At 38.7% G+C, this 11,529-nt stretch overlaps 1 protein-coding gene across 11 annotated transcripts in view; it reads right to left on the bottom strand.

The window, feature by feature from the left end:
- Positions 1-11,529, bottom strand: part of vav2 (vav 2 guanine nucleotide exchange factor) — a 222,684-nt gene that overhangs the window by 125,481 nt on the left and 85,674 nt on the right. The window lies entirely within an intron of this gene.

Below are 11,529 nucleotides of genomic sequence, written 5' to 3' on the forward strand. Positions count from 1 at the left end.
TTAACCAAAGTAATAGCTTCCTGCAAAAAGCTGAAGGATTTATCCGGAAGAATAGAGCAGCTACTTATATTGGTATGCACTGGCTGAGACTAGAGCTAGAGGAAAACAATATTTGGATATCAGAATGAGTTGGAATAATCCTCTAAATTAGAGGGACAATGTCAACAATCTAGTCCTGCAGAAATCCTCTTAGTTTGACACAGTCTGCTTTGTCCTGGTCGGGCGTACGTTTATTGGTTAAACAGAAATAATTAAAATAGAATGCATATCACTAGCTGCCTTATATAACAAAGTTAGCACAAGTAGGTTTTACTTGTGAATTGCTGTCAGCTACAAATATTATAACAATATCTGTACAATTCACTGACGTATAGCATGTTTGTGCAGGATACAACTGATTATCTGTGGTAGCCATTTTGAAGTGGGCTGACTCCAAACGTTACAGTTAGACGTACAACCATTGATAGTTTTGTCAACAAACAATGGTTGAACACAGACAGGTTGTCTCCAATGGTTTCTACCATGTTTTAAGTATGAATGTTGTACATTGTGGTGCCTTGTGGCCCAGGCCTCTCTTGAAAAAAAGAGATCTGCGATATCAATGTGACCTGCCTGGTTAAATAACGGTAAATAAACTTACAGTTGGGTAATATTAGGAAAAAATAATCATTATTAATTGTGGCATTTAGGTGATAATGATTAATATGATGACTAATAGATGTGCCTAATAGTGACAGTGTGCCACACACAAACATATGTCATCATTGTATGGCAGTTTTAGCTAAATGAAAAATATTAATTGTTGACAGTTTTTTTTTGGACAATTAGTTGCACACAATAGGGTAAATATCTCAACCCTTATGTTGCACTCAAAGTATGTGTTGAGGATGATGATCAGCTACTACCTAGGGTCGGGCATAATCGTATCATGTGCAATTAATCGTCAGAAAAACCATCAATTATTTTTTGGAACTTGACGATTAATATGATTAATGCCACCAAGCAGAGTCCACTTGGTGCTCCTCTCTGCTTCAAATATGACGAATATTTAAAAAAATGTTGCGTAATTTATTTATCCATCAACACAATTTAAAATTGGAGCCTGAAGTCTGTAATTTTGACACAAATTGGAACAGATTTTTACGAAGAGCAAATATTTCCCACTAAATTGGTCACRTGACTAGGACATTAGGTTGTCCAGGGACTCCAGGGGATTAATAGTCAAATTAATCGTTATTGGCTAAATACCCCAATTAATAGTGATTAATTTTTTTGCCAATATTGCCCAGCCCTACTACTACCACACCAAAATCTAGTTCAATATCTACAAAATTGGCTGATTTATTACCTTTTATTGTGTTTTTAATGTGCTTTTCTTGTAGAGATCATCTACGTTTGGGCTTAGTTCAAAAGGTATCAGTAGCTGCCAAATCCAACGAGTGCTTTAAAATCTGTTCCATATTTAATGAGACACTTYGCCAATGATACAAATAAAATAAGAACAGGCAAATGCAGACCAGGAAAAAAACCATCAACTATCCATCTTTTTCGGCCAGCAATAATTATAGTCTCTCTCTCCTGAGCTGAAAACTCAATCAAAAGACCTTTTAAAAAAAGTCACTAATGTGGTCATTTTGTAWCCATTAAACATAATCTGTTTTTGATTTTATACTAAAACGGACAGTTATTATCTCAAAAAGGGTAAAATTGACAAAACATCAAATGTTCTTTTAATCACAGCAAGTAGTGATGTTTCAAACATAAATGCGCCATTAAACATGTTATTTACATGTTGATCTGTCAACATAATTTGCTTTTGTATCCTTATGTTACGTCATTTATTATTTTTGTGTCTGACTTATTTTGTTGCATCAACCGCCTTTGGTTTCTTGCATAAAAAGCTTTGGCCTTGAATGTGATCAACATAATCTTACTGTGTGTTTTATTCTGATGCTTTTTATGGCTCACAGTTTAATCTCAGCTCAGTCTTTTGTTTTTTGGGGGGGGTTTCCAACCAAATACACGACACAGTTCGCTCAAACACACGGGCTCAATGGTCCGTTGTCGTCACCGCTTGCACATGAAACACTTCTGCTTTTTAAACAAGCATGCAACGAAGCAAACAACCTCAGCAAATCAATTAAAGTGTGTCGGGTTTGGTTCAATATGAGTGTGTGTGGGGTTTGTAGAACAAATCTGTGTGTGCCTGTTTGTTTTACAGCAGCATTACTCTAATAGGTCACACAGATTATTCTGTTATTACAGCTCATTTAGACGGTCATTTATCTGTTAGTCCTGAATCAACCTGAGTGCAAACAGACAGTCTGCAGGCAGGAGGCTGCAGAGGAAGAAACAGGAGGAAGAAACACTGCAAGCTTCGCTCTTTCTTACTGCACTGGCCCATTTAACGGCTTATCACCACTTATATAACTACTAATATTGTCACASTGCCAATGTTTTTCATTGCCTTGATCTAAGCACACTAATAGGATATTCATTAAAAGCTTGCATATCCAAATATTGCACAGAAAACCTGCATGTTAAGGAACTCTGCAAGACTAAAACCACAAAKATTGTTTTTGCATTTGAGATTAAAAAAGGCCCATTAAAATTAGAATCAATTGGTGCAGAAATTGACWAAATTCAAGCTAAAGTACCATTATGTCATAGTCAGCTTTATCCATATAAAATAGACATTCAAGAGTGAAAACAAATTTGACCTTTTATTTGGTGCCACACATCAGCCCTAGCTGTCAAAACTAAATGAATAAAAAAAGCCGTCACTGCAGACAGCGTGATGATGAGACACTATAGGGCCTCTGAGAAAACACAGAATRAGTGCAGACCATCAGAGTTACGAGGGCAACAAGGATATGATGAATTCAAACTCTCAGTCCATGCCAGCTCTGTTCTCTGGAGACGGCAGACTGAGAGCTGCTGAACTCTGGACTTGTTTCCTGACAAGGACATCCCCCAAGTGGGGTCATATTCTTCAGTGCACACGAGCTGCTCCTGCAGTTTTTCAAGACAGAACTGGATTGTGAAAGCAAATGTTCACAGGAACACAGGCAGCTGGACAGGACCACGTGGTTGATCTAAATGTAGAAATCAAGTTCTGTCTTTTCTTGTTGAGTAAAATATGATTTAGCATTTAGCACTATTGTTTTCCTGGTTTGTTTTTGATTTCATTTTGCCAAAAGTAGCTCATTTAGGAAATGGGCACTTCGACTTCTGTTTTTTGTAACTAGGTATGCAGCAATAATGCAATAACTCAATTAATCACACAATAAATGAAATAGAGGTCGTTAAAATTAAAATGAAGCTGATAATTAGCATTTGCCTGCTTGTTTGTTTTCTTCATGTCTCCCTCTTTTCTACTCGTCAGCATAGGGAGGAGTGAGCTCTGGCATCAGGTATTTGCCAAGGCGAATGCTCTCATAACCTCTGTAGCATTGGAGCCCCATGAGCATTTAGCATTTAGCGAGAGGAGCGTCTTTGTTTTTCAAATGCCTTCTTTCAGGACCTCATGATGCCATGTCTTGGGTTTGCCAAGAGTTTTTATTTTATTTTTTAACACTACGTAAATTTTGCAAACCTCCATAAATTTRGTAAGGGGCATGAGGGTAACTGCAGATACTTTATGAAGCCAGAGGAAAACACATAAATAATAAAATGTGCCGGCCTGGATAGAGGAGGTAGGTGGTTATTTTACAGCTTCAGCAGCTGTTGTGCATTCTCCCAGTCTGCGGTCCAGGTCAGTTTGTAACTTTTTTTAAAGGGGCAATATTATGTGTTTCTCAGGCATATATTTAAAATCTATAACATAATAAAGTAACTATGTCACCTTCAGTTGTTATTAAAATGTTGTTTATACGTTTAAAATAGAAAATAAACTTGACTTTTCATCATATCTGTTTCTAAAKGYCTTRAAATTGACCWCTGTCTCTTTAAGAACCTCCWTCAGCTTCTGTCCAGCCCATTTCAGCATGGGGCGGGTGTGTGTGCTCTGTGATGAGGAAGCTCAGCTTAAAGACACGCCCAGAGGCGGAGCTGGTCCCTAAAGGCGGTTCTAGRCCCAACTGSTGGTTTTTGCTCCCCTGCCTGGCTGCCTCAGGACACTACAGGATTTCTCAAACRTGCATGAATGAGTCWAAGCAAGACGTTGGGCATGTTTTTGATWAGRRKATARCWTTWTAACATGATATAAAACTCAAAAAAWKTTGATTTTACATGATATTKCCCCTTTAACGTAMATAAATTTCRTAAACCTTYGTAAGCTTCATAARCGCGCACRTTATGGTTTGAAATGCTGATGTCCTCAGGGAAACGAGGGAGGGGYGGATCATTGAATTAGTCCCCAAGYAATATTATCGTTTCACTCGATAATTTCTGAAACAGTTTATCGTCCAGGAAAATTTATCATGACAGGCCTATTTGTAACTTTTATACATTTCAAAATATTTAACCATGATGACAAACATTTAACCATGGCAATGCATTAAGATCTTTTGAACTCCTATAAAAAGTATTCACTTTAAAATCTGTTTAAGCACAGTTTTTTTGTCTTCTTATGCGATTTCTACTTTTTAGCTATTGTTAGCTCTTTCGGCTAYTTTTATGTTTTAGCTAGCCTTTTGATACTTTTAGCTTTCAGCTAGCATTTCAATAGTCTTTTGATGCTTTTCTTTTTGCTGGCCTTTTGTAAAGTCAAGGGTTACAGTACATAACAGGGTAAGATAATAAACTAAAGCCTTTTCTTTGATGGATCAGGGAAAATAAACATCCACCCGTGTAGAATAAACTGAAGATGTACATATATGGCTCAATATAACGTGTTTATTTAAAATATATGAGAAAGACAAAGTAAGGAAGCTTTGTTCTGCATTTTTTCTACAACTGCTTTAAAATACTTTTGTTTTTACCATCTTCAGACACCTATTTAAAAATCTCCTTAGTGATAATAAGTGGGGGAAAAAATGCATGAAAGCAATGATCAATTCTTCCAAGTGTGCCCTGGCAGCAACAAAGATTTACCTATCAGGATGTTTTCTTGAGGCARTGAATTACAGCCAGTCATTGATCTCCACTTTATGGTCCTGCAGAGACAACAGCTCGCTTTCTCAGAGATGGGCAAATTATATGAAAGAAAGTAAACCACACAAATGCAGCCACTGTGATGTGTTTAAGCCCGCGGTTATCGCTTCACAAGGAGATATTTCTATTCATTCTTGCCCAGGAGGAGCCTCACAAATCACGGTCCCGCCCATGCTGACACATAAACAGCGGGCACAAATTCATTCGTACACACGCACGCCTAGACAGGCGGTCCGCTTTACATCTTCATCATCTCCAAAGTCCCGGGGTGTCCAATCTAATCAGTATGTAAGTGATGGACTTCATAAACATGACAATGGAGCCAGCGAGCGATTATAGTTCTGAGGGAGACAAAGGGGTCTGAAACCAAGCAGGAGACGCAAACAGTTTGAGGTGACAGGTTAAAATACCTGCAAATATCCTCTGTATTTTTTTATTATTTTTTACATCTTTCATGTAATCTGTCTGTGAGATATTAGAATGAGTGGCTTCTGCTTTTACATTATATTTATCTATTTAAAAAATTGAAAAAAGTGCCAAAATGTGTTTTTTAATCTTCATCATCCATCTGGGACCAGCAGACAAAATAAAAGCAGCTGCACAAGAAGTGCTGAGAAAAAGAAGTGCACRTTAGGAGCGAGGAGTAAGAGACTGAACCAGAGTGAACAGGCACACACACAGCTGTGTGCAGGCCCTTTTTTTTGTTTAATATGCAACTACATGCAGCTGCACTTGACTGCATGTGCACGTCTGCCTGCATATAGGCTCATTAGATTGAGCATATGTTGTCCAGAGGGCAGAAAGCCACTGAGATGCCCGTCACTCCACTCTGTCCTCTAGTCTCTGCTGTGAGAGYGAGCATGACAGACACACAACTTGCAACTATTGTTTCTGCCTCTCAAAGAGRTTTTTTGTTTTTTYTCTCCTCGCTCAGCTTTGGGCTAAGATCTGACCGCTTCCGAACTCCCGTCACCCTGCTCTAACCTTCCTCAGAAACGAGGAGCCCTGAGGGAAACACGATGATGAATTGTTGGAAATGTTAAAGACAGCTAAATTAGGATCTGTAACTGGCAATTTATAGGGGCTGGTGTTAGCTGACAAATCTGACAGTTCACTGTCGACCCAACGGGCTTTCCTTTAATCAGTACCCCCTCTCAAACAGGGTGGTTAGCTTTGAAAATCCCTCAAGGTTTCCTCTCTGTGGTCTGCTCAACAAGGTCTGACAGSCACTGGAAAGGGCACCTATTTTGGGCATCTTGAGAAATCTGAGGCATTAAAAACAAGGGATTATGGGACTCAAAAAACAAATGTAACAAAATGAGCTGTGATCCTTTCGGACATAGAATTGWTAGTGACAGTTTAGAGACACCCCTAATAAGAGATATGTGTGGTTTATGTTGGCTGGAGGTAGCATTTGTCATCACTAATGGCTGCTTGGCTTTTATGTTAAAGCAACATAGCTAATAAACTGCCTAATCTTTCAACTTCCCCATGTCTCTCTGCACAATGTAGAAAATGAGGGTGAAGGGGAACAAAAGCTAGCAGGAACAGGGTTAGTTAACAGAACATGAAATKAAATACAGATGGAAGATCACATATTGAGGAGTAGGGATGGGTATTGCTAAGATTTTATTGATACTACTACTCTTRTAAYTATWGCTTATTCATCTGGTWTTCAATGCWTTTGTGGGAATAAACCAAAAACAAACTATGAATATGCAATGCTTTTATTTTAGAACAAAAACACACAACATAGGCTTTGAAAAGCCACTCAACTTTTAGTTGCACATGAAATTTTAATTTGCATTGCATAAACTGCAGGTCAGGTTTTTTACCATTATATGCAAAATGAAGGCAGAAGATGTCTGACATTTTCATGACTGACTGGGCCAATCGATCCAATAATAATGTTATTAACCTCAAGTCATGCAGTTTCAATCTTCACAAGTCTTCAGCTAYAGAACAGACGTTCATTTGCTTTGTATTTGTTCTTTTAATTTTCCATGTCCTGGACGACTGAGAGTCCACAGAAATATATGATGATGCAATGATCCGTTTAGGTACCGAAACATGGTACCGTTTGATGTTACGTGAATAGGTTCTCGGTAGTACCGACAGAATTCGGTCTGTACTTTAAAAAGTATCGAATTTGGTACCCATCCCTACTTCAGCTACAGAACAGAGGTTCATTTGCTTTGTCTATGTTCTTTTAATTTTCCATGTCCTGGAYGAYTGAGAATCCACAGAAATATATGATAGTRCCRTTCAACGTCTGTCAAGGACCGTATTCATGCTAAAGTTACTCGATCGATACTRAAGTTTTAACAYGTCKCTTTGTTCCAGAAGTWAACACTGCACCGGAGTGTCCAGTCAGAGGCAGGTTCAGATAAAACCCTGAACTAAACAAGCATGTTAGATCATTGTTTATTTGGCTCTGACTGCGCAACAACTTCAAAATTGACACACTAACATGYAGCATCCATAGGCTACTTCTGTAAACACCATGGTGAATGTGACATCTCGTCTTTTATTGCACATGCAGGCCACACTTTGGACCTTTTAGCTCGCTGTTGCAAAGGAGAACAGATTGCGAGAGAGGAAAAGATGGCCATATTTTTGGACCAAATTTAAACAATGCATCATGCACCGTGTCCGCAGTTATCAAGCCACAACTCCTTTACCGTTAAATGATACCGTTAAGGCTGGAGATAACGTTCATTCAAAAATAATCACGTGGCACCAGGGCTGGAAAAAAATATCGGGCTTCTTTATCCTTCCCTATCACAGAGGAACTAATATGCAGCTTAAAAACTGTTCTTCTGTCGTTGCATTTCCATTGCAAATGTGCGGAAAACTGTCGATATTCTGTTAAAAACAGTTTCGCAACTGCAGTGTTTCCATTAAGTAAGAAATGCTATTAAAGTCACGCGTAAATATGCTTGTTCTCACGATAATTCATTACAAACATGGCGGCGATGGATGTAAACACAAAGCATATTGCTACCGCGACACTAGCGCTCATCATCAGAGGAGACGTCGGCATCTTTTATCGAGGCTTACCAGCTACAAGCCCCTACTTGGGAGCAGCTACCTATGCTGTGTTTTTGGGAAATTGTAGTCGGTGAGTTTACTACTTTCTTTTACTACTTCTGTGATACTAGCACTACTTCTACTTCCTGTTATCTTCTTCGTCATCATCTTTTTCGCCAGTAGAAACAGCCGGTTGTTGATCACGTGACTCCCATGATGCGAAAAAAGTGATTCCATTGCAGTTTTGCGAAAAACAACAATTTCGATACGGCCAAAATACCACCTCATCCTAGCGCAAAAACATTTTGTCGAAAAACGTATTTTTTTCCCCGAAATTGACGTTTCCACTGAGCAAATTTATTTTCGAAATTCTAATTTGTGCAATTTCATGGTCGATGGAAACGCAGCTACAGTCAGCTAAGCTGTGTAGTATAACAGAAAAATAATTACGCTTAGATTTGCCCAGTTATTGAATTTTTGTTGCAGGTCAAAACAGATCTGCCACTATTTAGGTAACTTCAGTGGCTTCATCTTCATTGTTTGAAATGTGCACACYGCTGTACTTTAAAGTCTATCTCATCTTTGAGATGTAGGTGGAGAGCTGAGGGTTGACATATCACTGCTATGCAGAAATAAAAYGAACTGAATAAAAGACACTCCATCAGCAAAAGAATAACTTTCATGCATGATCGCCTCAATTTTTGTTCATAAACCCAAAACCTGCCTGAAAGAGTCAAACATATTTTAGAACCATGGAACTAAGAAAACCCGTGTTAATGTAAAATTTAAAAACATTGAAAAATGTGCAATTAAATTATGTTCAAGTTGTTGCCAATGCCACTGTGTAAATACAGAGTAAGATTCAAATTATTTTTAGCTTGTGTTGAACATGTGTTGGAGGTAAATACTGTGCTGTAGCCTTTGCTATCCACCCCTAGTCTCATTATCTCACAAAATTAGAAGGCCAATTACTGGGCATTACCTTAAGAGTGCAGCCAAAATCCCCGCCAATGTTAATTTCACACTTAAATTCACCACCCAGTTTGCATGCAAAGCTGTTCAGAGTGAACTGGCCCTCAGCTTTGTTAAGTATTAGATCACATCACCAGCATCTTTATATGATGCAAGGGCWACTTGTGTACTTGTTACATAGCATTAATAGAGACAGCTCTGGAAGCATGACATTAAATCTAGGGTGAGTTTATTTAATAAAATTTGTGTTCCCCTCTGATAAAATACACGTGCACTACAAGACCTAAGAAAAACCTTCTACCATAAACGCAGCAAGAGTACAAAAAAATGAAAGTGCACACATACAAAAAACCTGGGTGAACACTAATAATGAGGAGTCATTCCTGGCGAGTGCAGTCTTCATTAAATCGCYAGTTCCAGAAATAGATGGGGTGGGTGGAGGAGGCGAACAAAGGACGGAGATTGAGGGACAGGGGGCAGTCAATCCCCCTGGGAGTGCTATTAACAGACAAGAGAGCAACAAAGGGGGATGTGGCAGCAACGGTCAGGTGAGGTCATAGTGGGGACAACAAAGACATGCTCAGGCGTGGCCCTTCTTTAAAAACCTGACTTCAAACCTGCCTGTGATCTAACATGTTCCCCTTTGTACCACAAAGTCTCAGAACCTGATTTGTTAAAATTTTGCTTTTGTTCAATTGGATTTTGACCCTGTCAATTCTTGAACCACAATATTTGTAGGATCTTACTAAAACATTCCTCAAATATGGCCCTTCCCATCATGTGGCACTCATTTTTTTGTCAGTTGTTCCTTTTATTTTAACATGGACAATCAAAAATGTTCCAATTGTTATCATTTAACTAGTTCTAATCCACGTTTACCATCACTGTTCAAAAGGTCCTGTCAGAAAAAATTAAGAGCAGTTACAGAGTTCCAATAAGATAGTTCTCTGCCTTTATTCTATGAAACTGTCTTTATCTTTTTACTTGTCAAAGCTTTGGGAAAATGAAAAAAGGCCTGCTCCAAATCAGCATTTGGTTTACCCCATCTGGGCCACCGTAGTTGCATAGCAGGAGGGCATGGAGAGCAACTGCTCACTGTCATGGTTCAATGGTACTGAAAACTAGCTCTGATACAAATACTGGATGCTTTGTTGCCTTTTTACTTCTCTAATTTCCACAAATCAAGTTGTGTTAATCTGCGGTGGTCAGATAAACATGTGAGAGAGATGGTGTACCCCAAGCCGGTTAAGGTTAAGTATATAAATATATATATATTTTCCTTTTGAGTGAGCAAAAGTGGTTCTTATTTGCCTGTCTGCCATTGCCTGATAAATGCATCCATATAGAGTATCTTCATTAAATCTGCCTTTATCAGAGATAAAGGGCTGCTCAGTCCTGCTATTAGACTTGCACTTTAAGGGACAGCTCCCAGGCTGAAAAAAAAGAAAAGAAAAATCAATCCCCAAGTGTGCCCGCTCAATTCAGGCCAGATCTGCTGAAATTAGAAATTAGGCAGGGCAGGTTTTAATAATGTAGCTGATGATTACTGCAGCATTGAGATATCTTTGATTTCTGTCCCAGTTTATACATTGCTTTTATTTTTGCAGCTCACAAAGCAATGCCCCACTATGGCATTGGCTTTATTGTTTGTCTCAGAGTGGAATAAATTTAGCTTTTGCCTGCCACTAATGCTGCTTTGTCAGCACTTTAGAAGGAATGTATTACCCTCATACAAAAAGCTATTTGTATGAACCCCAGGTTTACATTGTTGCAATGAAGCCAGCAATTAAGCCCCCCTTTTCTTTTCTTAATGTTCTTACAAAATGCTTTTTTTTTTCTTGCTGCCTGGTATGAAACATCAGGCAGAGCTGTTGTCTGTGACAAGCTGTTTGTCTCTGCCAGCTCAGGTTCACAGAAGTGGAGATGCTGTCAGTAGGAGGAAGACGAACCTCAGTCTGCCACCTCCACAGTCGACAATCACAGAACAACCAAACGCTATTGTTGATTTTGAATTCATTTGTGTCAAGAACAACCCACCAGAGGCCTTCCTTTTTGGGTGTGAAGCTCCGTGAGGCAAAAACCATGCAGGGGGAAGAAAAGGAAGTGGGGGTGTTCTTTCASTTTTTCCCCCTTATTTTGACTCGACTTGTTTATCTGACCATGTCTTTTTTACTCTTTTTACCTCGATATATATGTGGTGGACATACGTTTTCATAAAGCTTTTGCCCCACCCCCACCCCCCACCCCCCCAATGCTTATGACCATAAGCATGTTGCAGTTTTATACCAAAGGTTTAACTATCTGTACTTATGAGTATAAATAAAGTAGGTTTTGGACAACATATGACAATAAAGTCCAAATTATTTCATGTTAACAGATTCCATTGACATATTTTGCTTAATGTTAGTTTTCTTTTTGCTGTAATATATATAT

The sequence above is a fragment of the Austrofundulus limnaeus genome, unplaced genomic scaffold, assembly GCF_001266775.1.
Source record: "Austrofundulus limnaeus strain Quisiro unplaced genomic scaffold, Austrofundulus_limnaeus-1.0 Scaffold13, whole genome shotgun sequence".
Lineage (NCBI taxonomy): Eukaryota > Metazoa > Chordata > Actinopteri > Cyprinodontiformes > Rivulidae > Austrofundulus > Austrofundulus limnaeus.